The 26876-nt window shown below is 40.3% G+C and overlaps 1 protein-coding gene across 1 annotated transcript in view; it reads right to left on the bottom strand.

Moving 5' to 3' along the window:
- LGR5 (leucine rich repeat containing G protein-coupled receptor 5) overlaps positions 1-26876 on the bottom strand; it is a 125729-nt gene that overhangs the window by 70117 nt on the left and 28736 nt on the right. The window lies entirely within an intron of this gene.

The following is a 26876-nucleotide window of genomic DNA, read 5'->3' as shown; positions in this document are numbered from 1 at the left end:
GTTCCTTTTGCAGGTTCTCAGATTGCATTAAATAAGTGAAATGAACCATAAAACAAGGGTGTAATGCGATCCTGCTCTGGAGCACACTTCCTGCTGGGTCTGCACAGTAGTTCCTGGCACAGGAAGCAAGAAGCCACTTTGGGCGGAACTCAATCAATTTTTGTTTTAAGTGAAACTCCGTGTAATTAGATTTTATTCCATTTTTACTTTGCTATTTCTTTACTCTCTTTCACATAATCCCACAGCATCGCTGGCATATGCCATCTGCATCTCAGAGGCCAAAAGATCAACTGCTAGACAGAGTCTACTCAAGACCAGCTAAGACTACAAAACAGTCAGCTGAAGGTAGACTTAAACAATGACTTGCTCTAAAGAACAGACTTTTGGACTCAGTGGGAGAAGGTGAGGATAGGACGATTTGAGAGAGTCTCACTGAAACATATACAGTACCATATATAAAATCGGTAGCCAGTGGGAGTTTGATGTAGGATGCAGGGCATCCAGAGCCGGTGGGCCGTTCAGGATGGAGCGGACACCTATGGAGTCATACTGATGAGTGCCAAGAACCACCTCGGTATGGTGATTATCCTCCAATTAAAAAATATATATAAATTGAATTTTTAAAAAATGACTTATTCAAACCTGATTGAGAACTAACACCGTTATTGTCTCAGAGCAGGTCTACAGCATAAAGTTTATCTTGAGATAAAAATAAAGAGCTTCTTTTTATTATTTAAAAAATTGTTTCATTGACATATAACATTGTATTCATTTTAGTATACAACATCATGATATATGCATATATTGTGAAATGATTACCACAGTAAGTTAGTGGACATTTATCACCAGAGTTACAAAAATTTTTTTCTTGTGGTGAGAATTTTTCAGCTCTATTCTCTTAGCAACTTTCAAATATTTGTTATACAAGTATTATAACTGCAACCACTATGCTGTACATTATATCCCCAGGACTTATTTCTCTGGAAATTTGTATCTTTTGACCACCTATGCCAATTTCACCCAGGAGCTTTTAAAAAAAATCTGAGTTATTTTTGTTACTGAAGAGACCACACCTGTTGCACCTAACCAGCAGGTTTCAGTATTGATAGCTTGATGCCTTTATCAAATATTAACTTTTAATCAGGGATGCCAAGAATTAAAGGATCATTCACTCTGTGCCTTTAAAAAATCATGAGTATATACGGGGACTGTAAAATATTTTGCTAAATGTTTCAGAATATGGCAAAACCCCCAGAATTATTAATTTTAATATGCTAATAACAATGCAGTAGCCAAGTAAGACGCTATATTCTCAAGCAAAACTGAACAATGCTAAAAATATAGACTAAAAATTTATGTTGCCCCTATATTCAGAATCTGAATATTTTTCCTGACATTGTTTAGATAAGAGAGGCAAGTAACTGATTAGCAATTTTAGTTCCCAGTGCGGATATTTCTCTGAAGTAGCAAGGTTGTTGAGTTCACTGAATAGGCATGTATTAACCTAACCAATACAGTTTCTGAATTCCTTACAATGACTCTATAATCTCTGCAAAGGCTTGCTAGTTCTCAGGGATATTCACTTACTTTTAGCTGACATCCCACTTATTTCCTAAAAGGATCGGGTGATTTGCTTTCCGAGCATGTTTATTAGTAACTTAGCTCCAACCAGTCTCCAGAAGCTGGTGTGGATGGCAGTGACATTCCTCTCCTTTCGTATTTCCTTGTGTGATGTGCAGATCGGTTAGGGACAAACGTCGAGCCTGTCTATGTGCAGGAAGCTCTAACTAGAACAAGGACATTTACATATTAAGGAGATTCATCAGCACTCCACAGTATTTTACTATGTATTACCCTATTTCAGGCGCCTGAAAGTGAAGCTTGCATCAGTGTTCATGCTCAGGGTTCCTCCCGGGGCAGTTTTCAGGGCGGAGCGGCAGAGTGCAGGCGTAGTTAAGAGGCCAGGTTCTCGGGTTGCATCCTGCCTTCCCTGCGCGCTAGCTGCACGGTCTTGAGGAAATGAACCTCCCTGAGCAGGCTTCCTTGTATTTAAACCAGGGTGCCCCACACTGCTTCCCAGATGTCTCAGTGGTAAAGAATACCAATGCCAACGTCTGAGACGCGGGTTCGATCCTTCGGTCAGGAAGATCCCCTGGAAGAGGAAATGGAAACCCACTCCAGTTTTCCTGCCTGAAAAGTTCCACAGAGAGGAGGAGCCCGGCGGACTGAGGTCCATGGAGTCGTAAAAGAGACAGACACGAGTGAGCACGCACTCACGTCCCTACATTAACGGTTTCATACCCAAGGAAAGCTGTTTCTCGTCAGGAGGGAGAATGACTGAATTTGCTTCTTGGGAAGGCGAGTACCCCATCTCCCAACAGGAGCTAATCACTTCTAACTGCTACCTGACATTGTGGTTCAGAAAAGGAGCTCATAACAGTTGGCCCTCCATATCTGTGGGTTTCGCAGGGGCAAATTCGGAGGGCCAACGGTTTTCATTGGACCAAACCCTTTAAGAAACTCGAGCATCCTCGGATTTTGGCATCTGCAGGGGCCCTGGGACCAATCCTCTGAGCCTACTCAGCAACCGCTGTATTGCTAAAACAACTCTTTGCCATGTGTTTTCTAATACAGGTTGTTTTCCTTTAAAGAGCCGCTAACAATGCAGATAAACCTATAGCAGAAAAAATAATGATTCAGAGTAAAATGAAATAGGTCTCTAAAATATACATTCAAAGCAGGTAGGGTAAAAATGAGCTTGTCAGCATTCACCTTTTCTGTGTGCAACTTTTGCCTTGATGTTCAAATATAATACTGGTCTAACTGAGTGCTTCCAAGCTATCCATGGTAAAAGACCAACTTAAAAAAGTTCTAGTTTACTGTGGATTTATATCTTTAGAAAATATTGTAAAATTACTTACCAGAGAAGTCAAATAGAAACACAAAGACACACAAAATACAAGCCTCAATATTTTGTTATGCGACTTGACAGAGATTATGCAATTACTGTGAGCATTTCTAAACCTTTACTCTCAAATCCTTATCTGTTGCGGATTGGTAAAAAAATAACCCTGTTCTGGGTTAGGGCCTTAGACCTGTCCTTTTGGTGAGTAATGCTGTGCTTTCCTTCATGTCAAGAAGGGCACGGCTTAAATGACTTTTAGCCTGTTCAAGTTAGAGTAAAACATAATAGAATGAGAATGTTTGGCTGCTAGAGAAGGCTTGCACTCACCAGGGCGTGGACACCTGTTTGTAAGGGAAGAAAATGACATTTATAGAGGTGACAGTTCTCCAAGTCACATTGCAGAACTTAGTGGGAAAGCCCCTGGGTTGAAGATTAGATCGATACTTGCCCTAGGATTTTTGATTTTCCTTTCTTCCTACAAACTTTCCTCTCTATACAGAAATATCCTCTCTCTTACTCTTAAATTATTTTCAAACTCTTCCTTTTATTTTTCTATAGTATCTAGTTTTTCTGACTCACATGAAATACATACAACCATAGAAGAATGAAGAGTTCTTAAAAGTTTCTCTGTGTCCTTTATCTGTGTTTGTATCTGTCCCCTTTTAAACTATCATTAAAAAGCCCCTGTTTTATAGCACATTTGGCCCACAGTTTAGTTTCCTAAAATCAGTGAAGCAATGTAATTCATTTCTTTACTTTTTTCCATCTTTTGCCAAGATGTTGGAGTGAATTTTGTTTTTTTATTTTTATTTTACTTTATTTTTTTTGGAGTGAATTTTGAAGAACTGATCACTAGGTAGAAAGATTTCATCAGAAATGGAGGAGTCATCGCCACAATGACAATTGTCAAATATGTTAAACTATTCTGCCCTGCCGCTGACCCAGGTCTTGTCTATGCTGTGTTAGTGACCGTATCTAGATATCTAGAAGAGGATTCGCAGAGTTCCATGAGAGTAGCTGACTATATATTGGAATCATCACAGGAGCTTTAAAAAATATGGATGCCTGGATCCTATCCCCTGAGTTTCTGAGTCAGCTGGTCCAGTATGGGCATTGGGATTTTAAAAAGCTTCTCAGGTTATTTGAATATTCAGTCAAGGCGGTGAACATTGCTTAGGAGTAACTCTTTCTAAATTTCTAGATGGGTACTCTCAGTTCTACAACTTACTCAAAATTTAGTAGGCTTACTGAAGGTACAGTTTCCTCTGTAGAGTTCCACCTAAGCAGATAGTATCTTTCTCTTGAAAATGTCCTTGTTGCTTGCAACTTTATTATTTTTTCTTCATTTGACAAACTATTAATTGAGCATTAGGGCTTCTCAGGTAAAGAATTAGGTAAAGCATTAGGGCTTCTCAGTGATAAAGAATTTGCCTGCTGATTCAGGAGATGCAAGAGACAGATTTGATCCCTGGATCAAGAAGACCCCCTGGAGTAGGAAATGGCAATCCACTCCAGCATTCTTGCCTTGAAAATTCCATGGACAGAGGAACCTGGTGGGCTACAATCCATGGGGTTGCAGAGTCAGACACGACTGAGTGACTTAAACATGCACACAAAATTGAGCAATCACTGTGGTCAGGTCTGGGAACATAGTGGAGAATAAATTCGAGTCTTTCCCCTTCTCTGCTGTCTCTAAGTTTGTTGTTCAGTAGCCAGGTTGTGTCCAACTCTCTGCAACCCCATGAACTGCAGCATGCCAGGCTTCCCTGTCCTTCACTCTCTCCCTGAGTTTGCTCAAACTCATTTCCACTGAGTCAGTAATGCCATTCAGCCATCTTATCCTCTAGCATCCTCTTCACTTGCCCTCACCCAGCATCAGGGTCTTTTCCAGTGAGTTTGCTCATTGCATCAGGTGACCAAAGTATTGGAGCTTCAGCTTCAGTCCTTCCAATGAATATTCAGGGTTGATTTCTTTTAGGATGGACTGGTTTGATCTCCTCACAGTCTAAGGGACTCTCAAGAGTCTTCACCAACACCACAGTTCAAAAGCATCAATTCTTCAGCACTCAGTCTTCTTTAAGGTCCAACTCTCACATCCGTACATGACTACTGGAAAAACCACAGCTTTGACTATATGGACCTTTCTTGGTAAAATGATGTCTCTGCTCTTTAACATGCTGTCTAGGTTTATCACATTTTTTCTTCCAAGGAGCAAATGTCTTTTGATTTCATGACTGCAGTCACCGTCCGCAGTGATTTTGGAGCCCAAGAAAAGAAAATATGTCACTGTTTTCCCTTTTTCTTCTATTTGCCATGAAGTGTTGGGACAAGATGCCATGATCTTGGTTTTCTGAATGTTGTGTTTTAAGCCAGTTTTTTCACTCTCCTCTTTCACCTTCATCAAGGGGCTCTTTAGTTCCTCTTCACTCTCTGCCATTAAAATGGTATCATCTGCATATCTGAGGTAAGATATCTAAGGTACTCAAAGTTAATTCTGCTACAAAGCTTGCTTCTGGATCTAGCCTCACTTCTCTCTCTGCTCTATCTTTGGTCAGGTCCCTGGCCTGGTGATAACTGTCATGTTCTCCTGTGTACTGTGTCTCCTTCTTCTAGGTCATCTACAACAGGGCCAAAGAGGTCACCCACACCAGGGCCAGAGAGGTCACCCTGAAAAGTCCATCCAAGCATGTCACTCCATTCAGCCGCTGCTAACCAATGAGAAAGGCACCCCCTGGGATGATTTGGAGAAGTGTGTCCCCTCTAGGAGGGGAGGGTGGTAAATTAAAGAAAAGATCATTTTCCTCCTTCTGAAGTAGCTACAGAGTGGGCTGCCTGGCTTGCAAAGAGAGCTTGGCTTGGAGTTCAACCCCCGTTGGATAGTCCCTGTGCTGGGCATGACCTGCACAACCATAGCCAGCTTAGACAGCCCTGTCTGAGAACTTGGACTGACTCCAGGCTGCTTAGAGGAGCCAGTGTCCCAACTTTCTTAGGTCTAAAGCGCGTTTCTACCTTGATCTCATGCTACTTTATGTAACATGTGTTCCAGTTACACTGAAATTCTCTCTGTTCCTCTTTGCTTTTGTCTTTGCACATGTGATTCTTTTTCCTTCAAATGCATTACCCTATTTCCAAATAACTACTCTTGTCTTAATAGATGCCTGTGTTTCAGACATAACCTCTTCTCTTTCGAGCTTCATTGTTCTCTATTTCAACCTCTAGTCCTTTGATACTTCCAAGATCAAAGCCGTGTCTTAGCCTAAGATCACACTTCGATCTCCTGGATCACTATCTCACCATCACTCTCCACCGTCTTTTGTTTCACACTACTGGCAAAACCCCAGCTCTGGGAGAACACCATAATTCATCCTCTCTGCTACTATCTCAGTGCACTGAGAGCTACTAGAAAAGGAAAACTCACAAACGTGCAGATTAGTTACTATAAATTCATGGTCTTTGTGGGCTCTCAACACTGCTGCACAGTCCTGCTATTTGCTATGGCTCAATTTACTCCTGTGGGGACTGCTGCCAACCTTCCCTGCTGGCCTCAAACCTCCTGATCAACAACCACTCCCATCACGGGCACTGTCCCTCTGACTTCATGGAAATAACTGGGATTCTTTAGACCCAACATGAAATCGGCCAAATTTTTTTGTTCTCTCTTGTCCCCTGCTTATGATACCCACACTTTTCTCTCACTCATGGATGCCACCCTCCTCCCTGAGGACGCTACAGCACATTATTTCAGAACAGTTCCTTTTATTTCCTGCATTTTCAGCTTCTTTCTCTTCCCTTCCAATGTATAAACACAGTCAAATCCTTTCTATGACTAAAGCAAACAAGGAAACCCAGATCTTTGGCTCCTGTCTTCCTCTACCTGCTACCCAATCTTGCTCATTCCTTTAGGGCTGTTTCTTGTCACTAATTGCCTCCTATTCCCTTTCCCGCTCACCACACACAGGCTTCCATCCTTGCACTCCAATGAAACTGCTCCCACCACAGAAACAAGTGACCTCCATGCTGTCAAATCTGACGGGCACATGACTGCCGGAACCTTTCCCCCGCACCAGACTCTCTTTCTGGAAGCTCTATACTCTACAGCTTCCAAGGCATCATTCTCTCAGGATTCTGTTCATACTCTCCCAGCTTCCTGCTTCATAGACTCTTTGAGGCATTGTCTTCTATTTACCCCTTAAGTGGCAGGGTTCCCTGGAGCTCTACCCTGGGCCTAGTGTTCTGCAATCCCTACCCTTTCTTCTTGCTGACTGGTATTTACTCTCATCAGTCCTGAATATTCATTGGAAGGACTGATGCTGAAGCTGAAACTCCAATAATTTGGCCACCTTATGTGTAGAACTGATTCACTGGAAAAGACCCTGATGCTGGGAAAGATTGAAGGTGGGATGAGAAGGGGACGACAGAGGATGAGATGGCTGGGTAGCATCACCAACTCGATGGACATGGGTTTGGGTAGACTCCAGGAGTTGGTGATGGACAGGGAGGCCTGGCGTGCTGCGATTCATGGGGTCGCAAAGAGTCAGACACGATTGAGCAACTGAACTGAACTGAACTGAATTTACTCTCATGAGTTTAAGTATTACTTAGATGCCCATAACCCTCCAAAGCCATATTCTTCCTCTTCATCTCTTTCCTTCAGAATCATATATCTAATTTCCTTCTGGATATTCCATTTAGCAATGGAATGCACCATGTCTAAAATGGAAATAACTATTTTCTATTCCAAACTCATTTTTCCCCACTGTGGGGCCAGTTTCTAGCTAATACCACCACCATATTCCTGTCAAATAGTCCAAATATTAGACACTATTCAAGCCTTGCCATTTTCTTAATTCTCTCTGCCTATTCCTTTTTCTCTCTTCCAACTCTGCCCTTAGTATCTCAGAGCCAGTCATCTGAAACTGTCTCCTAACTCCATGGGAGCCTGCTTCTAGAAGATTCCTATTTCTTATTCCTTGAGACCCAACCTCCAAATGATAACTAGAGTGAACTCTCTAAGAATGCAGAATTAGCCACCCTTCTTAAAACTTTTCAATTTCCCTCTCACCTTCCAAATGAGATCCAGTTTTGTAGCACATCTACCCTTTGTTACTTGGGCATATTGATTATAATTTATCCTTCAAGACTCAGGTTGAGTAGATGTCATCTCCTCCAGGAGATCTACCTCAGCTCTGAGATTAGTGTAAGTGATCTGCTCTCTGTCATCCTATATCACCCTCACACATTTAACGAGATCATAGTGGAGTGCTATGATTACATGTTGACCTTCTGCAGTAGGCTGTATTCCTCATGATCAGCAGCCATTATTTTTATCACAGTCCTTCTAATGTCTAGCCCAGTATTTCCATGTAGAAAGCACTCAGTGAATGTTGAATTGAACCCTCTTGTATTGCATCTGTCTTATGAGTGAGCAGATGATCTTCCCCATCTATTAAAATCAAGTTTCTCATCAAAAGAATACAGATCTCCTAAGTGTGAGCTATGTAATCCTTCTGGTATAAAACACTTTTGGAAACAAAACCCACTTTGTGTTGTGCCCCATCTTCACAATGATTTTTGCTCATAATTAGGGTTGTGGTTTCCCTTTTCAGTCGGTCCTCTGTGTTTTCTGTCCTAGGGATTCCTCAGAGACGCTCACACACTGAAGGTCCCCTTCTCTCATGCTCAGGCACCTTTACGCTGATGCCTCTCGTCCCCTCCTCTTTCTCTCCTTCTGCCCGCCCTCTCCCCACGCTTTTCCTCCTCCTTCCTCTCCCCCTCCTCTTCTTCCTTCAACTTTTCCTTTTCTCCTGAAAAATATTTTCTTATCATTTGTATGGATTCATTGTGGGATGCATGACTATAGCAGGTACCTAGTCCACCATCTTAAAATCCAGGCACACTGTCTCTATTTGAGACCTGATACATGAACCAGTGAACACAGAGGTCATTCCTTGTAGTGTGACTATTAAACAAAGAAGAAAACGACAACACATGGTTCTTTAATCTCTGCCACACTTGAAGACAAGTATTTTCTTCTTTAGCAGAACCACACAATTCCTATTTCTTCTAATGACAATCATATTAAATTTGCTTTGGGAGATCCAATAACATTTAGCTTTTTGCCAGACACCTTTGTGAACAAAGTATCCAGGCTGGAACCATTTTGGCATTTTAAAATTGATCACTTTTTAAATAGGTTTCTAGAGATTAGCCCTCCTGTGAACTTCAAAGAGAAAGGTACAGGCTTGAGTCACATTTTATGATGGCATGAATAATGTTATGTCCAGATACTTTTCCATATTATTGTCTTTAACTTTAGAACAATGTATCTTTGAAAAATACTTTCTACTGAATTATAACATATATGAGGAAAGGAATAAATCCTAATTGTCCAGCCTACTGAACTTTCACAATGGGAACACACCCTTGTAAACCAGCACAGATTGAGAACAAATACACTGCCACCACCTTAGAGGCTCATGATTCCTTCCACCCACTGCTCCCCCCAAAAGTAACCAATCTGCTAACTTCTAACACTTTATATTAGTTTTCTTGATTTTTATGTTTCTGCAAATGGAATCACAGAGTGCATAGTATTTTTTTAAAGACTTTACATTTTTAGGCTCACAGCAAAATTGAAAGTATAGAGATTCCCTATATCTGTCCCTTCTGCTGACAGATGCATGGCATCTCCCATCATAACGTCCCCCACTGAAGTGGTACATTTGTTACAACTGATGGACCTAATGATGCGCCATAATCACCCAAAGTCTGCAGTTTACATTAGGGCCCACTCTCGGTGCTTTACATTCTATGGGTTTGGACATGAAGCCACCATTATAATATCATGCAGGGTGTTTTCACTGCCCTGAAAATCCTGTGTGCTCTGTCTATTCATCCCTCCATCCCCCAGCAACTACAGATCTTCTTACTGTCTTCATAAGGCTTGCATTTTCCAGAATGTCAGAGTTAGAATCATGGGTATGTAGCCTTTTCAGATTGGCTTCTTTTCACTAAGTATTACAGAACATAGCTTTTTGTGTTTTTTTCTAGCATCTTTTACTCACTTATGAAATTTATTCATTTGTTGCATGTAGCAATAGTTAATTCCTTCTCAGTGCAATATAGTGTCTCATTTTATTGTTATACTACAATTTATCTGCTGAACTACTGACAAACACTTGGGCTGTTTTCAGCTTGTGGCTATTATGAATGATGTTGCTATAAAAAATTCTTAAATATGCCTTTAGTTGAACAGATATGCAAGTGCATATCTGTTTAGTATATATCTAAGAGTGGAATATCTGGGTCGTGGTGTATATGTATGTTCAGCTTTAATAAATTCTGCCAAACTGTTTCCTAAATTGGCTATGTTGATTCATACTCCTCCAGTAGTGTATGAGAATTCTAGTTGTTTCATATCCAATTGTTTCCATTTGTTATTACCAAAATTGGTATTATTTTGCTTTAAATTTTAGTCATTTTGGCTAAATGTATATATGATGGTATTTCATTGTGGTTTTAGTTATCATTTCCTTCATGTTTAAGAGAGTTGAGTATCTTTTCCTGGGACTCCTGACCATCAAGATACTCTTTTCTCATGAGGTACCAGAAAAATATCTTTTTGGATGACATTCAAACTAAAATTAAAACTTACTTGTTGTAACAAGTGAAAGTATGCATTGATATGTTAAGGAAAAAGCGAATAATCTCCTTGCTCCTCTTCTAATAGTATTATTCTTCTGAGGCCTCAAAGTTGTTCTTTGAGATAGTTGATGGTGTAACACTTAGAAGCATCTATTTTGGAGCAATTCTGCCTTAGTCCTGGCTTTGCTGTTTTTGAACTGAGTAACCCTGAGCAAGTTATCTAATATCTCTGTGCCTCAGTTACCTCATCTGTGAAATGGACCTAATAAAAGTATCTGCTTTATGGAATTTCTGTCAGAAATCATTGAGCTAATATGTGTAAGATACTTAGAACAATACCTGACATGTTACAAGCACCACATATTTGCTATCATTATTACTATAACATAGAATCCCCTTTATGGTTTTACAAATGAAAACTCTTACTTGTTCAGATGTATTAAGAGTCGAGAAATGTTAGCTTATTGGTATTTAGGATTATCTTGAGAAAAATCTCTTTAAAGTTACTGTTTAGAGACAGTAAGCTTATGTTCTATTGGTCCCTTTGCTTTATTAGCATTCTTTTTTTTTTTTTTAGCATTAATTCTTAATAGAAGCTTTGAAAAGATGGAGCCTCAGAGCTCTGTCAGTAATAAGAGAAGAGATACAGTTTTTTGGGTAGATCACTTACCTAAAAACCTCATGAACTCAGAACACGCCTTCAAATAGAGAATTAAACAAACACATAACAAAATAAAAACAAATGAACAAAGAAAAAATTACCAACAGTAAATCAAAACCTTTTTAACAATCAGAATCAGAAGCCCATAAAGCTAGTGAATGTTTAGATTTTTTTTTTTTCCTCAAAGGAAAAGGTACCAATCAGAAAGAAAATATTCTTTATTTGGACAATCTTGGTTTTTGTTTGTTGGTTCGGTTTGGTTTTGAAGTCCATAGTATCAAATTACCTGGGGGAAGCAGACTCTATGAGGCTGGCAATGATATGGAAAAGCAGATTTAAGAGCTAAAATTATATCATCATTATCATCATCATCAATCACATTGCTCTTTGTTCATTTAATGTAATAGTTCTAGATATTCCCAAAGCTTTCAACCAATTTGGAACCAAATTTTCCCCTTAAGCTAGTGAAGAACTTCATATGTTCCATCCTTTAGGGATGGAAAACACAAAAGTTTAAGAATCTAGCAATACACTATGTCTTCTACTTCTCTCTATTCTCTGTGAACAATTTCAGTCTTGGACTTGTACCTGCACTACAGATGTTTGTTTCTAACAGGTTTATATTTGAACTTCATGTAGTTAATTGGATAGTCACCTAAAACTCAACGTATCGACTCCTTGTTTTCTTTTTCCCAAACTAGCTTTTCCCATTGTGTTTTCTTATCTTTAGCTTTCCCAAGCTAACACTGGCAGTAAGTGGCAAGCTGGGGTCTGGACCTGGTCCGCCTGACTTCAAAGCACGTGGGGTCAGCCTTGAGCAGCTACACAGGGCACTAGAACCCAAGTTCTAGCTTCTGCTCTTGGCTGTCCCAGCTTCAGTCTCCGTGGTCCAGTCCTGACCCACTTGATTAGGTTTGTGTGCTGTGCCGGGGCTTCCCAGGTGGCAGAGGGGTAAAAAATCTGCTTGCCAATGCAAGAGATGCAGGAGACTTGTGTTCAATCCCGAGTCAGGAAGATCCCCTGGAGGTGGAAATGGCAACCCAGTACCGTATTTTTGCCTTCCAGGACAGAGTAGGCTGGTGGGCTACAGTCCATGGGGTTGCAGAGTCCCTCTAAATCCTTCAAACAGGCTATATTCCAGTCACACCAGAGTGCCTTTTATTCTCCCAAGACGTCCTGAGGTTTTGCCCTCTAGATTGACACAAGATATATCTCCAGTGAACTTTCTGTTTGGAGGAAACTTGTCCTGTGATTTCCTATGACCAGGCTTTGCAGGAGGCATGAAGACCAAGTGCAAGTCAAGTGCGGGCACAAGGCCCTGTGCAGAGGATGCTGACATCACCCCTCCCAGCCACGCCGGCCTGCCTGTATCCTCCCCATCCTTCCTTCCTAAGTGCCTCTTCCTGCTTCTACTCCCAGCCCCGCTACAGACGCTCCACACGGTGGCAAAATGTAGCTTTTCAAACCAGAAATAGAGAATTCCCTGGGACAGCCTGAAGTTTCCCCAGTGCCTTCCAGTTTGCTCGCAGGTTAAATCCAAACCCCTAGCCTGGCTGAAAGACCCCGGGTGGCCTGGCCCCTGCCTCCCCGTCCATGCTCAACCTGACTCACCTCATTCACCCGCTTAGCTTTTACGTGTCTCGGGGCGGCTCCTCCCGGACCCCAAGTACGCCCCCTGCACGGGTCTCTTCCATGTGTTCAGGCCCATGACACTCATCTGCACCTCACCCTCCCCTCCACAGGCTGCTCCTCTTCATTTTGAAGCATCTCTTCAGATAAGTCTTCTCAACCTTCCAATCTCGATTCACTCCTTTCCTCTCTCTGCTCGTTCTTTTCCCTCCTCCTACTCCCCTCCCTGCAGGAACACTGGCCCCGATGGCCACCTCCCACCACAATTCTTTTCACTGAACAATAGTTGATGGTCATGCCTCCACTTATTTTCCTGTCCTTCTTTCTTGAATGCCATGGGGGCAGGGGGCTGCTAAATCTCCAGCTTTTTGCATTTGTTTTTCTGGGGGATGGTCTTGATTCCTGTCTCCTGTACAATGTAACGAACCTCCGTCCATAGTTCATCAGGCACTCTGTCTATCAGATCTAGTCCCTTATGTCTATTTCCCACTTCCACTGTATAATTGTAAGGGATTTGATTTAGGTCATACCTAACAGTCTAATGGTTTTCCCTACTTTCTTCAATTTAAGTCTGAATTTGGCATACATTCTATTCTTTTGCTATTGAGTAGTATGTGAGCCTGCATAGACACATCCCCTTCTCTCTAAATTGAAGGCTTTCTCCCATTAAATGAAACAATCTTTACTGTTCTTATCTCAGCTATATGGAGAATGAGAATGCAATGTTTATAAAATGTATTCTGAGATCCTCTGAAGTGCCTACTATATACTTAATCAACTCCTGTCATTTTTGCAATGCTTTAAAGCATTTAAAACTCATGACAAAGTAGTAATAACAGAACAGAAATGTAATTCTCCAAAAAGCCAGAATGCTGCAAGGTTTGAACTGAATTAAATTACCCAAGAGCTTGATTTAAACATTCCTTTTCTTTAAACCAAAATAATCCTAAACACTGGCTTGCATTTGATAGATGAGAGACAAAAATTTCTCCATGTGACAGTGTCACTTTTCAATTATGCTTTGGAAATAATTTCCTAGTCTTCATTTCAATCTGAGGCTGATACACCAACTCTAAAGAGAAACTATTCAATTTCAGATAAACTTTTTCCAATCAGTTTAAGCAAGATTCCAGTAGAGGGAGCAAAGTCAACAATTAGAGAAGAGAGACAAAACTCAGACATTCATTCAACAGGGCAAAGACCAAGGACTGAATTAATCTGAGAAATACATAAGACCTAATTTTACCTACCAATAACTTGGCTTATCCATTTACCTTCTAAAGTATTGCAGTCATAAAAGCAATTGTTGCCTTTCCTTAACAACTGCTACAGAACATTCGTTGATATGCTTCCAAGCCTCTCAAGAGCGAATAAGTCACTGATGAACTTTTAAAAACAACCAAAGCTGTAATCATTCATTGTTATTGGTTAATAAGTTGCAAAGCTTGAGGAAATGTAAAAATAAGTGTAACAGAGTCTTTTAGATCAAGTCTGACTATATATACAATCAGAAATGAAAAAATGTTAGTGCAAGCCCTATCAAATATACAATTATGAACTGAAAAAAATGGAAGAGAAAAGAACGGGGAAATCTTACAAAGGTAAAACCCATACTTGTATGTTTACAATGCATCTTGTGACTGGGACTGAGGCAGATACGGGAACGCAATGAGCACACGTTGGTGATGAGGCTGAAAGATCAACCCAGGTAAGAAGGCGCACCAGCTGCGAGGAGGAGAGAGCGCGTCCCGAACCTGACTGCCCCGCGGAAGCCGAGAGCGGGCGCTCACGGAGACTGCCGGCGGCTGCCACGCTGCCGCGGCGGGCGCCCTGGCGCCGGGGCAGCCGCAGCCTGCGCGACTGCAGGGCAGGCTTACTACGGCCCCTGGCCGTTCCTCGTCGTGGCGGGAGGCCGCTGTTAAAAAGAGAAATCCGGGGCTTCCCTGATGGTCCAGTGGCTAAGGCTCCATGCTCCCAATGCAGGAGTCCCTGGGTTCGATCCCTAGTCAGGGAACTAGATCCCACGTGCCACAACTAAGCCCCAGTGTGGCCAAATAAATAAATAAATTAATTAAAAAAAAAGAGAGAAATCCCCCGCACCACTTGTGGAACAATGACACGAGAAGGATTTTATGAATTAATACAATAGTGTGTAGTTCTAAATGTGTGCTCATGAATTTGAAACTTTTTATTCTTATTTTACTTTAAATTATAATTACATTTAAATATTATTTTAAATCAAAAATGGTTACACACACATATGTTTGTGCCTGTATACATTTATACACACTCACACACATATAAACAACTACAAGCCTTATAAAGAAAAAAACAAATAGAAACACAAAACCTAAGCCCTCAGGCCCCCATGGCCCTTTCTGCTCCTGATTCCCACTTCTCAGAAGCAACCATTCCTACCTCAGAGTCTCGAGTCTCTCAAGAGTCACTCTTTGCAAACTGCAGCTTTCCAGTCTTCTACCAGTTACTCCTTGTGCCGGAGGTTTGCATGGTGATGTTGCAGATGTCTGACTGTCTGAGCTAAGAAGACGCCGAACAGCTTATTATTAAACTTTTCAGTGAATCTCCCTATTTTCAATAATCCTTGACCTTAAAAAGAACGCTCTTCCAGGGACTTGCCCGCTGGTGCACCTGCTCATGCAGGGGACGCAGGTTCACCCCCTGGCCCAGGAAGATGCCCCATGCTGTGGGGCGACCAAGGGGCCAGCTGCAACCACTGCGTCCACATGCTGCAACTGAGGCAGCGGCGGCCAGAGCCTGTGATCTGCAACCAGAGAAGCACCACTTTGAAAAGCCCCTGCACCAAACTCACGGCAACAAAGACCCAGCGCAGCCAAAAAAACCCGAAAAACAAAAAACAAACCTTTTCTAGGATTTTACACAAGAATTGACTTGCTTCTTGACTTAGTTCATGCCATTTCTCTGCTAATTCACTTCACACATTTGTTAACACATCCTTCCCATTATAATTTTCTCTCCTGTTCTCTTTATTTTTGTAGGTTTATGCTTTTTAAATTACTTTTCTACCACTTGAAATAAACCTGGATTTAATCTGCTTTGTGTTTTTGGTATTTTTTTCCCTTAAGCTGAAGCCACATACCAATTATTCAAATATTATTTGTTTCAGGTATAATATTTCACTCTTACAATCCATAACAGCCTGATATTAAAAATAGTCATGATATATTATTTTCATGACTTTTCTCCTAGTCATACGGAGGAACTTTGGTCCCCAACAGATTTTCTTCCCAAATCATTCTAGAAGTTCCGGCCTTGGCTGGGATGACTCATTTGCATGCCAGGAACTAGTTCTTTTGATCATAGTCTGATATCTACTGTTTACCCCTTCTGCTGCCCTGGCTTGCCAGGGTGATATGTGAAAATGCTATCAATGATCACTCAACTGTGCCCCAGAGGCTCAACCCAGATATTTTCCACCTGAGACTAAGAAGTATCCAGGGCTCTCTTATTACCACTGGCCCCTGCCACCACCATTGACAGTGCCACTGCTCTTGACCCAAACTTTTACAGGTGGGCACAATTCCTTTTACGTTCATCCTTCAAGGATCTTGGGTCCTCCCTGTAAATAAGCTCTTCCTCAGTTAAGCTTGAATCCCAGAGTAGAGACAACTTGGGTGCGAGTTAAGTAATTAACCCGGAGAGATCTTACTTACAAGTCTGGATGCCTCCAAAAAACAAGTCTTTTATTTCTTCATGTCCATAAAGCTGTCAACACATTTTCAATTAGTTGGGAGGGCTTCTTGAGGAAGATGAGATTTCAGTAGCTTTTTTTTAGTGTCGAAAGAAAGACAAGGTAAGGTGGGCATTCAGAGGGAGTGGCTGGAGTTCCAACAGGTGGGTTTGTGTATCTCCATTGTCTACCCACTGATCTGGGTGGCTGGACAGTGTCCTATTCTTCTCTCATTAATTAGTGAGCCCCATCTGACCATCTGCTCAAAGAGAACAACCTTCCTACATAGAGCAGTCTTATGTTTTAATTGTTGACACACTGGTGATTTTTCTATCCTATTAGCACTTCTAAGCTAACTCTCAAGGTCCCAAGGTAGGAGTAAAATGACCAAGGAGGAAGTGAGATATACAGAATAAAAGCTTTTGTTTTTTAAGTAAAATTAAAATGTTAAAAGCTTCATAGGCCAATGAATCTAACATAACTCTCCCCATAAAATCTCTCCCAGATCTTAGCTGGTTGGGAATTAATCTCTTCTTTCACCAAACTAAGAACTTTTTTGTTACTTACATTAAACAGTTAATCATGTTTTTACTATCACAGTTCTCAGAGGCATCCAATGTTTAAAGTGGGTCTTAGGGAGATGTGTTGGCTGAGATGAAGGGAGGGGTGAAGAACTTTAGGGGGGGACAGCATGCACAAAAGCATCTGGCATAAGAGAGCAGGCTGCTCTCCAGAAACTACAAATAGGCTGGCATAGTTGAGTGGAGTGCTTGCATTGCAACGAGACCCAACACAAGACCTGTAAAGCTTCAAGGGCCAGGACCAGACCAAGCTGGCCTCATATTGAGAGGCTCATATTGGCCTCATATTGGCCTCTCATGTTGAGAGGCTCAGAGTATCCTGGAGGCTCTGAGAGCCACTGTAGGATTTTAAGCAGAGAAATGACATCATCTTTGGATTTAGTAATTCTCTTGGGTGGTATTTCTTTTTCCTTTATTTAAAGATTTTAAATGGGAGTGATGTTTTGTTTGTGGAGATCATGTAGTATATTTTAGTTTATTTTCACTATTTCTTGATAGAGTACATTATTGTGTTATTTTTTGGTGCATATTCCATATTAATTTCAAATTAGACACACTGTCAGCTTCATTAGAACAATTCTTCACACGTTCTTGCTTTTTTGGTCAAGCAATCTTCCTAGATGTATTTTTAAAAGCCTTACATGTCTCCTAGCTTCAGACAGGCTGTAAGAATCTTCCTGAACTTATGTGCAATTCCAATTAGTCATAGATTAAAACAGTAATGTGGACAGATTAAAGCAGAAGCCCTCATGCTTTATTTCCTAATATCATCTGTCTTTGCTTTGAAAATCACACCAATGGAATCTTCTGCATCTGTACACCCCAAAGGCAATTTAATCTCCCTTGGCCAACATTAAAGCTTTAAAGTAACTCTATGCTATGATGTATTTTTCCTCCTTTTCCAAAGTCAAGCATTATATAATTCACTTTTTATCAGCCTCATTTTTGTAGATGCTCAGTTGCCACACTGTTTTTAGTTTTAACATCATCTAAAAGGAAACTTGAAAGTTTAAAGTTAAGTAAATTGATTTTTCCACACATTGTCATGTGGAACTGAACATAGGCAAGGACATAATCTAGAGTGCATTAACATATGTTTCTTTGTAGTATTTTTATTAATTTACTGTTTTAAAAGATCTTGGAAGTAAACCACTCATTTACAATCCTTAAATGAAAAATGAGCAATTTCTCCCCAGTTTGGATCTATTTTAGAATATATATTCTATTTAGATATCGGTTTCCCACATAAATTGAATCTCAGCCTTTAAATTGCCTAACTTTTTAAAATGTTGAAATTTCGGATATAAACCTTAAATTTTTAAACATTCTATAAAGCATTCTTAAGAAGAATTAAATTATTTATTGATATTTATGGTTGCCAGCATAATGGCAGTCCTTCTGCTGTAATATCTTTTGTCTATTGAGTGATGTCTATAGGATTCCTTGTCTGTACACCAAATGATAGAAGATAGATTTGCTTTATTTGGGCGATCTAATAGTTTTTTTTATTTTTAAAGTTTGTGTGTGTGGGTGGGGGGTTGCATTTTAAAGTCTTTATTGAATTTGTTACAATATTGTTTCTGTTTTATGTTTTCACTTTTTAGCCCTGAGGCACATGGGAATTTAGCTCCTAACCAGGGTTTGAACCTGCATTGGAAGAAAAAGTCTTAACCACTGGACTGCCAGGGAAGTCCCTGGGGGTCTAATTTGGGAGTCTACTTGCTGATATTGATTGGACTATCAGTTGATAAATCTTGCAGCTACCAATAAAAAGCAAAATATGTCTTGGTGTTTAGCTTTTATGTAATTGCAATTTATATTTAACATGCATTCAGAGGCTAAATAATCAAGCTTATCAAGTTTATATGTAAAAACAACAAATAGAATATGAAAGAGAGTCAAAGCCTTTTAATTTTTTTCTTTTTTTCCCCATTTATTTTTATTAGTTGGAGGCTAATTACTTTACAATATTGTAGTGGCTTTTGCCATACATTGACATGAATCAGCCTTGGATTTACATGTGTTCCCCATCCTGAACCCCCCTCCTGCCTCCCTCCCCATCCCACCCCTCTGGGTCATCCCAGTGCACCAGCCCCAAGCACTTGTCTCATGCATCCAACCTGGACTGGCGATCTGTTTCACAGTTGATAATATACATGTTTTGATGCTATTCTCTCAGATCATCCCACCCTCGCCTTCTCCCATAGAGTCCAAAACTCTGTTCTATACCTCTGTGTCTCTTTTTCTGTCTTGTATATAGGGTTATCATGACCATCTTTCTAAAGTCCATATATATGTGTTAGTATACTGTATTGGTGTTTTTTTTCTGGCTTACTTCACTCTGTATAATGGGCTCCAGTTTCATCCATCTCATTAGAACTGATTCAAATGTATTCTTTTTAATGGCTGAGTAATATTCTATGGTGTATATGTACCACAGCTTTCTTATCCATTCATCTGCTGATGGGCATCTAGGTTGCTTCCATGTCCTAGCTATTATAAACAGTGCTGCGATGAACATTGGGGTGCACGTGTCTCTTTCAGATCTGGTTTCCTCGGCGTGTATGCCCAGAAGTGGGATTGCTGGATCATATGGCAGTTCTGTTTCCAGTTTTTTAAGACATCTCCACACTGTTTTCCATAGCGGCTGTACTAGTTTGCATTCCCACCGACAGTGTAAGAGGGTTCCCTTTTCTCCACACCCTCTCCAGCATTTATTGCTTGTAGACTTTTGGATAGCAGCCATTCTGACTGGCGTGTAATGGTACCTCATTGAGGTTTTGATTTGTATTTTTCTGATAATGAGTGATGTTGAGCATCTTTTCATGTGTTTGTTAGCCATCTGTATGTCTTCTTTGGAGAAATGTCTGTTTAGATCTTTGGCCCATTTTTTGATTGGGTCATTTATTTTTCTGGAATTGAGCTTCAGGAGTTGCTTGTATATTTTTGAGATTAATCCTTTGTCTGTTTCTTCGTTTGCTATTATTTTCTCCCATTCTGAAGGCTGTCTTTTTTCACCTTGCTTATAGTTTCCTTTGTTGTGCAAAAGCTTTTAAGTTTCATTAGGTCCCATTTGTTTATTTTTGCTTTTATTTCCAATATTCTGGGATGTGGGTCATAGAGGATCCTGCTGTGATTTATGCCAGAGAGTGTTTTGAAAGGCTCCTTTTTTTTAAAAGAGGCTTTAGTGTATGGGACTTGTATAGTAATATTTGACACTCAAGAGTCACATTGTATTTCCTGGCTCTGTTGTAAGTGACTGTAGTCGGGCCTTATCTGTTAGGTTGGTGTGACTTGGAGATGAACACCAACTGCATCACTTCAGGGTCTAAAGCTACACGACTGTTTTATAATTACTTTGTTTCACACAATAACACCAGTAATTTGAAAAACTGAGTAATTATACTTTGAAAGTCAAGGGTGACTTCCATTATCATAGCCGACTTACTCTTCTTTTTAAATCAAATATTAAAAACAGTTTAAAATGAATTTTAAATGTTTCTTAAAATAAAAACAGTGTAAATTAGAGGAAAACTTACTGACTTTTCAGTCTCTTTCTAAAAACCCACATTGTTCATTCACATTAGTCGCATTAGTTCATTCAAAGTTCGTTCATATATCAATCAACAAATTGATAATGAACATTTTAAAAAGTATTGAATAAATGTTAATTTATAAACACTTCAGTATAATTTCTCCCCAAGTCATAATTTGTTCACTCATGCATTCACTTATTGACTCAACCAACATTTATTGAGAACCTTTTATATGCCAGGTCCATGAAAAGTGTGGGAATGCATTAAGACATAGACACTGTTAAAATCTTTCTGCCTAGATTGTTAATCTCTTTGAAAGCAGAGATTTAGTGAGAAAGCTAAAATGTGATTATGCTCATGTATGAATTATTTATAATATAGTGTATTTCATCTGAAGTCTCGACCAGTAGACTCACTGAATACTCAAGAAGAGAGGGAATTTGACCTGTAGTCATAAAGTTTGCACCCAGATGTTCCAAGTGAATTCTGCTATTCACTTAGGATTAGTTTTGCATCACCCTTTTTGATCATAGGATGTGCTTCATACAATCAATTCATGCTGCGGTATGCATATGCCATGTGTAACACATTTTTTGCTACTGACTACGATGATTGAAATCAGATGTTATAAGCACTGGTTTAGCCAGTATTCTTAATAGTGTCATAATGCTGGTGTTGAGAGACAAGCGTCTCGCCTGTGTGGTACAGACCCCCCAGGCCTATCCTTTCTCAGGTTATATTTGTTTAGCAGCATTCTTGAGACAAAAGCTCTGCCTATTTTTCCATTTCAAAAGAATATTTCTTATTGTAAAATCCCAGACAAGACAGGAAGGCTTGTTGTGGCAGTTTGATGTGGGAGATGCGTTTAAATAAGGAAAGCATTGTGGAACCCATCATATCCATTCAGGCAGTTCTGTCTGTAGACAATTACCCTACTTGTGATGTATATATATGTGGGCACACTTGTACATGGGAGATTCTGGTGACCTGGGGGTCAGATGCCTTCTACTCTGCTCCTTACAAGCAAGTTACCCTCAGCCATAAAAAAGAATGAAATAATGTCACTGCAGCAATGTGGGAGAACCTAGGGGTTGTCATACTGAGTGAAGTAAGTCAGATAGAGAAAGATAAATATCATATGATATCACTTATACATGGAATCTAAAAAAAGGGTACAAATGAACTTGTCTACAAAACGGAAATAGAACTACAGCTGTAGAAAACAAAGACTGTAGCCCACCAGGCTCCTCCATCCATGGGATTTTCCAGGCAAGAGGACTGGAGTGGGTTGCCATTTCCTTCTCCAGGGGATCTTCCCAACCCAGGGATTGAATCCAGGTATCCCGCACTGCGGGCAGACGCTTTACCATCTGAGCCACCAGGGAAATAATCCACAGTATAGAGGTTATCAAAAGGCAACTTCCTAACCACTCAGAAAAAAATCTAAATAAAAATAATTCAATGAAACGCCAGCAGCAAAGATGTTTTGTTGGTCTTCAACTATGAACTCTTGAAAGGCAGGAATTGCACCTGCTCTGGGCTCCTCCCCTGGCAGTGTCTAGCACACTGTTAGAGCTGAACAGAGTGAGGTAGTTTTTTTTTTTTTCTTTTGAGTGAGGTAGTTTTTATCCAGCGCTGCACCTGGGAGGCCTGGCAGGCGGCTGCCAACTAGATGGCCGGTGCACTCGAGTGATGCCTGTGCCTTTATGGAGAAGTGGGAAGTCAGGAATTACAGCACCTAGACAGACTGCTATGAGGATTATTGGTTAAATAGAACCATTTTTTGTTCATATTTTTTAATGAAGACAAAATATACTGGTATAATCCTTTATGAATCAAGGGGACAGAATTGAAGGAGCAAAGAGGATTATGAATTTATGTTACTTCTGTATCATCAACTCTGAAAGGGCTTAACCATTCCTTCATTTCATTCTAGCAATGTTTTTCTTTTATTAATGGAGTTTTAAAAATTGTAGGTGTTCTTACTAAGCTTGCAGTAATTCTTCTTTCTTGGTAAAATCTTAGGTGGTGTGGAACTGACAGTATCATGCAGAGAAAAATTATTTTGTGTTGACACCTTTAAAAGGGAATACAATGAAGAAATGGAAAGTAAATGTAGCAGATTAAGCTTTTAAATCATGACTTTGGTTTTGGGGATAAAAATGAAGTAATACAAAGGATGTTCTGCATCTATGATTCTTTCATGATGATACTATTTTTGCATTTGGGTTACCTGCCAGAAAAAAAAGTAGTAGATTCTACATGTGATTAGCAGTTTCCTCTGTCTGCCCTGGCCTTTTATGGGTTGTAGCTAAGGAAGATTTGGGAAATTATAAGGAATTGAAAAGTTAAAAGGCTTTCTTGGTTATCTAAGGTCTGGTTGTCATTTTCAGATTTTCCAAATTTAAACTGTAACTAAGGTTCTTTGGGGAGCTATTATTTAGTGAAGCTGGAAATATTTCCTCCTTGGAAATACAGAGAATACAACTAATTTTAACATTGCATTGAATCTTGAGTGATAATGAGAGTTACCAAAATACTTATTTGAGGCAGGGTCTGAATACTTGGAGGATGAGGAAAGCATAAAGAAAAATAATGCAGACCAGATTTTTTTTTAAACAAAAATAGTCACCATTTATGATGGGCCAGACTGCCCATATGTTATCTTACTTACTCCTGATATTAAACCAGGGAGCTTTGCTATTTCTATTCCTTAAGTAAATGAATCAAGATAGTTAAAGAATTTTCTGAAGTCACAGCCTAACAAATAGTGAAGAGATAAATTGAAAATAGGCCTGTCTGATTCCAAAGTCTATGCTTTCCCCAGGACTCCAAGAAGAATTTTCAGATATGAATTTTGTCTTAATGATATCAGCTGTGATGACAGTCTTCAGTTGCTTTCAGAAGGCTGAAGTTTTAGTTAACAAATAAATGACTGTAAAAGGTGATAAAGGTAACTATACGTGAGAGAGGATAGTTCAAGACTTCACTGGTGTGGAGTGTCTTTGGAGTGAATTTGCCTGAAGGAGTGGTGGCACAGTAAATACCAGGGGGCTCAGTACAAAAGGTACTGTGCATTTCCCATTTGCCGTCAGCTTCAACATCTGCATTAGGAATGGCTGGTTGTTATCTCAATTGTGGCTCTGATTATCATGATATTTCCTGGGGTAATCAAAGTGCTTTTGTTTGTTTGACAGTTAATGGTGCTGTTTCCTAAGTAGAGTGTTATCTGCAAGTGACATCAGTATAATAACTAACATCAAAAATTATTTGGAATGATGATAGCAATCAAAGCTGATATTTTCCACTGGACCTGAAAAAATAGAATAATTGACACCAGTTTGGCAGGTTATATGAAAATGATGTGCACATAAATTTTAGTTGCCATACTTCTGATTACTTGTGCCTATAAACTATTCTGTTCATGTCATTTTCATGACAATACTGTAAGTTCTAGAGATGAACCGCAAGTGAAATCCCTAATTAGGTGTACTTTGCATGCTAAGTTGCTTCAATTGTATCTGACTACTTTGTAGCCCTATGGCTTCTAGCCCGCCAGGCTCCTCTGTCCATGAGATTCCCCGGGCAAGAGTGCAGGAGTGGGCTGCCGGCACTCCGCTAGGGGATCTTCCCGACCCAGGGATCGAACCTGCATCTCTGTCATCTTCTGCATTGGCAGAAGGGTTCTTTAACATTAGCGCCACCTGGGAAGCCCCAGGTGTACTTTAACCTCATAAAAATCCAGTGAAGTATTTTGTTCAAATGTGTATAGCACCACTGCATCCAAAGGTCTCACAAAGCCTTATCTGAATTCTTACGAATTCTCACTGTATTTCTTTAAAATTGAGATAAATACTTTTAAAAATATTACATAAACCAAGGAACATTATGTAATAGTAATGTATGATAAGCAGATTATTTTTCACTAGGTGTTATTCATTTTTAAAAATGATAATCAGATATTGTTCATGCTTTAGCCTTCATTTATTTGGTTTCTATGTTTGCTCTCCAGAAGCTATGCTGTAAATGATGAACTGCTAAGTGAGGCAGTACCCTAGACAGGGACACACAATTTGAGAGAGACTACCAGTGCACATGGAAAATGAACTGTTTTAAATAGTAACAGTTGTAAAGTTTTCAGTCTAAGGCTTCTATTTGAACTGATTGCACTAGATAAAAAATAACAAGCTGTGACAAACAGAAAGGCATGATTTCAGTATTCACTAAAGAATGTCTCGACTCAAAGCTTTGTGGCAAAAAGTGTCTTGTTTGGGGCACAATTGCAGAGTTGAAATAACAGCGCGTGAATACCCTGGAGAAATGACTATGTGCCCAAGGTGAATGCTGAAGCCTCCTGTCTTGAACGAGCCTTTTAATCTAGGCATTATGTGGGCTCGGAAAAGGTTTTCAGTGCTCCCACCTAAAGATTAATGAGAAAAACCGAAACTGAGTTGGCCCGTTTGCAGAAACAATTTTAAAGACTTACCAATGGTTGACAAATGCCATTTTGGCTTTCAAAGTCAGCCATATGCTTTTGGAAAGGATTTAAAGGCAATCCTCTCATTATAGGAGGATCTCTTTGGTAGCCTCTGGTTTTGAGGTGTGTGGACGTTTTGAGCTTTCTCTTTCCTGCCTCTTTCCCCCCACATCTTTGCTGAATTGCTACAACATGTGGCCCAGAAAAAGAAGTAAGCCTTCCTCCTCACGTATTCCTGTGTCATTAAGTACCTCTATTTCTTTTGTCAGTGAGAATCAGACAAACTCTTACCAGGCAATTGTGCACATAGAATGTCTTTCTCAGTTACCTTTTTATTAATATAGGGCTGAGCATAGCACCCTAGTAGTGAAAGTTTAATGCAACATTGTCTGTATACACACTTAAAGGTTTTGAAAGATGTTTAGATTTTTTTTTTCATTTTTATGTTAATATATAGATTGTTTGAGACTTCTGAAATGTCACAGACACATACACGTTATGAATCAGAATTTCATGAATAGGCTTATCATTGTTTTTCCACATTCATTCTCCTATGCATCTTGCCATTGTATTCAGCCTGAAGAGTTACACATTTCCAAAAAGACTATATTCAAAATGCTTCCCTAACAGGGTAAAAACCTGCACGCAGTTTTAAAATATTGCCCAGCCGCAGTGTGGATGAGAAGCACCGCGCTGTACTCTGTGGCCCGTCCTGCGCTCACCTCCCTGAGACCTGAGGGTGGTCGCACGGTCCCCGGCTTGCTCACGGGTCCCCAGCGAGCCGTGTGAGCCGCTCCTGCTGGCCCTGTCCTGCCCCGGGCACCCGAGGGTCAGAGGCAGCATTCTCTGGCCTTGTCTGCCCATTTCCCCGGGTCGCTGACAGTGATCTGACACAAAGAAATCGGAAAGGACAGGAGATGGGGGTGAGGTCAGAGCAGAGAAACTGAGAAAACCCAGTGAAGTGGAAGCTGAAAGGCCAAACACGCGAAGGCTCCCCTCAGTGGGCACCCCTGCCTCCCCAGCCCGGGAAGAAGCGCTGCCAGCTAACTGCCTCGGTAACACCCACAGGCCCAGGGCCCTGAAGCAGGCACAACTGCACTCCTCTCACACGCTAGCAAAGTAATGCTCAAAATTCTCCAAGCCAGCCTTCAGCAATACTAAACCGTGAACTTCCAGATGTTTGAGCTGGATTTAGAAAAGGCAGAGGAACCAGAGATCAAATTGCCAACATCCACAAGATCATCAAAAAAGCAAGAGAGTTCCAGAAAAACATCTATTTCTGCTTTATTGACTTTGCCAAAGCCTTTGACTGTGTAGATCACAATAAACTGTGGAAAATTCTGAAAGAGATGGGAATACCAGACCACCTGACCCGCCTCTTGAGAAACCTGTATGCAGGTCAGGAAGCAGCAGTTAGAACTGGACATGGAACATCAGACTGGTTCCAAATAGGAAAAGGAGTACGTCAAGGCTGTGTGTTGTCACCCTGCTTATTTAACTTATATGCAGAATACATCATGAGAAAAGCTGGGCTGGAAGAAGCACAAGCTGGAATCAAGATTGCCGGGATAATAACCTCAGATATGCAGATGATACCACAGTTATGGCAGAAAGTGAAGAAGAACTAAAGAGCCTCTTGATGAAAGTGAAAGAGGAGAGTGAAAAAGTTGGCTTAAAACTCAACATTCAGAAAACTAAGATCATGGCATCTGGTCCCACCACTTCATGGGAAAT

The sequence above is a fragment of the Odocoileus virginianus genome, chromosome 24, assembly GCF_023699985.2.
Source record: "Odocoileus virginianus isolate 20LAN1187 ecotype Illinois chromosome 24, Ovbor_1.2, whole genome shotgun sequence".
Lineage (NCBI taxonomy): Eukaryota > Metazoa > Chordata > Mammalia > Artiodactyla > Cervidae > Odocoileus > Odocoileus virginianus.
The sequence above is the reverse complement of the archived record's forward strand: the minus strand, read 5'-3'. Positions and strand labels throughout refer to the sequence as shown.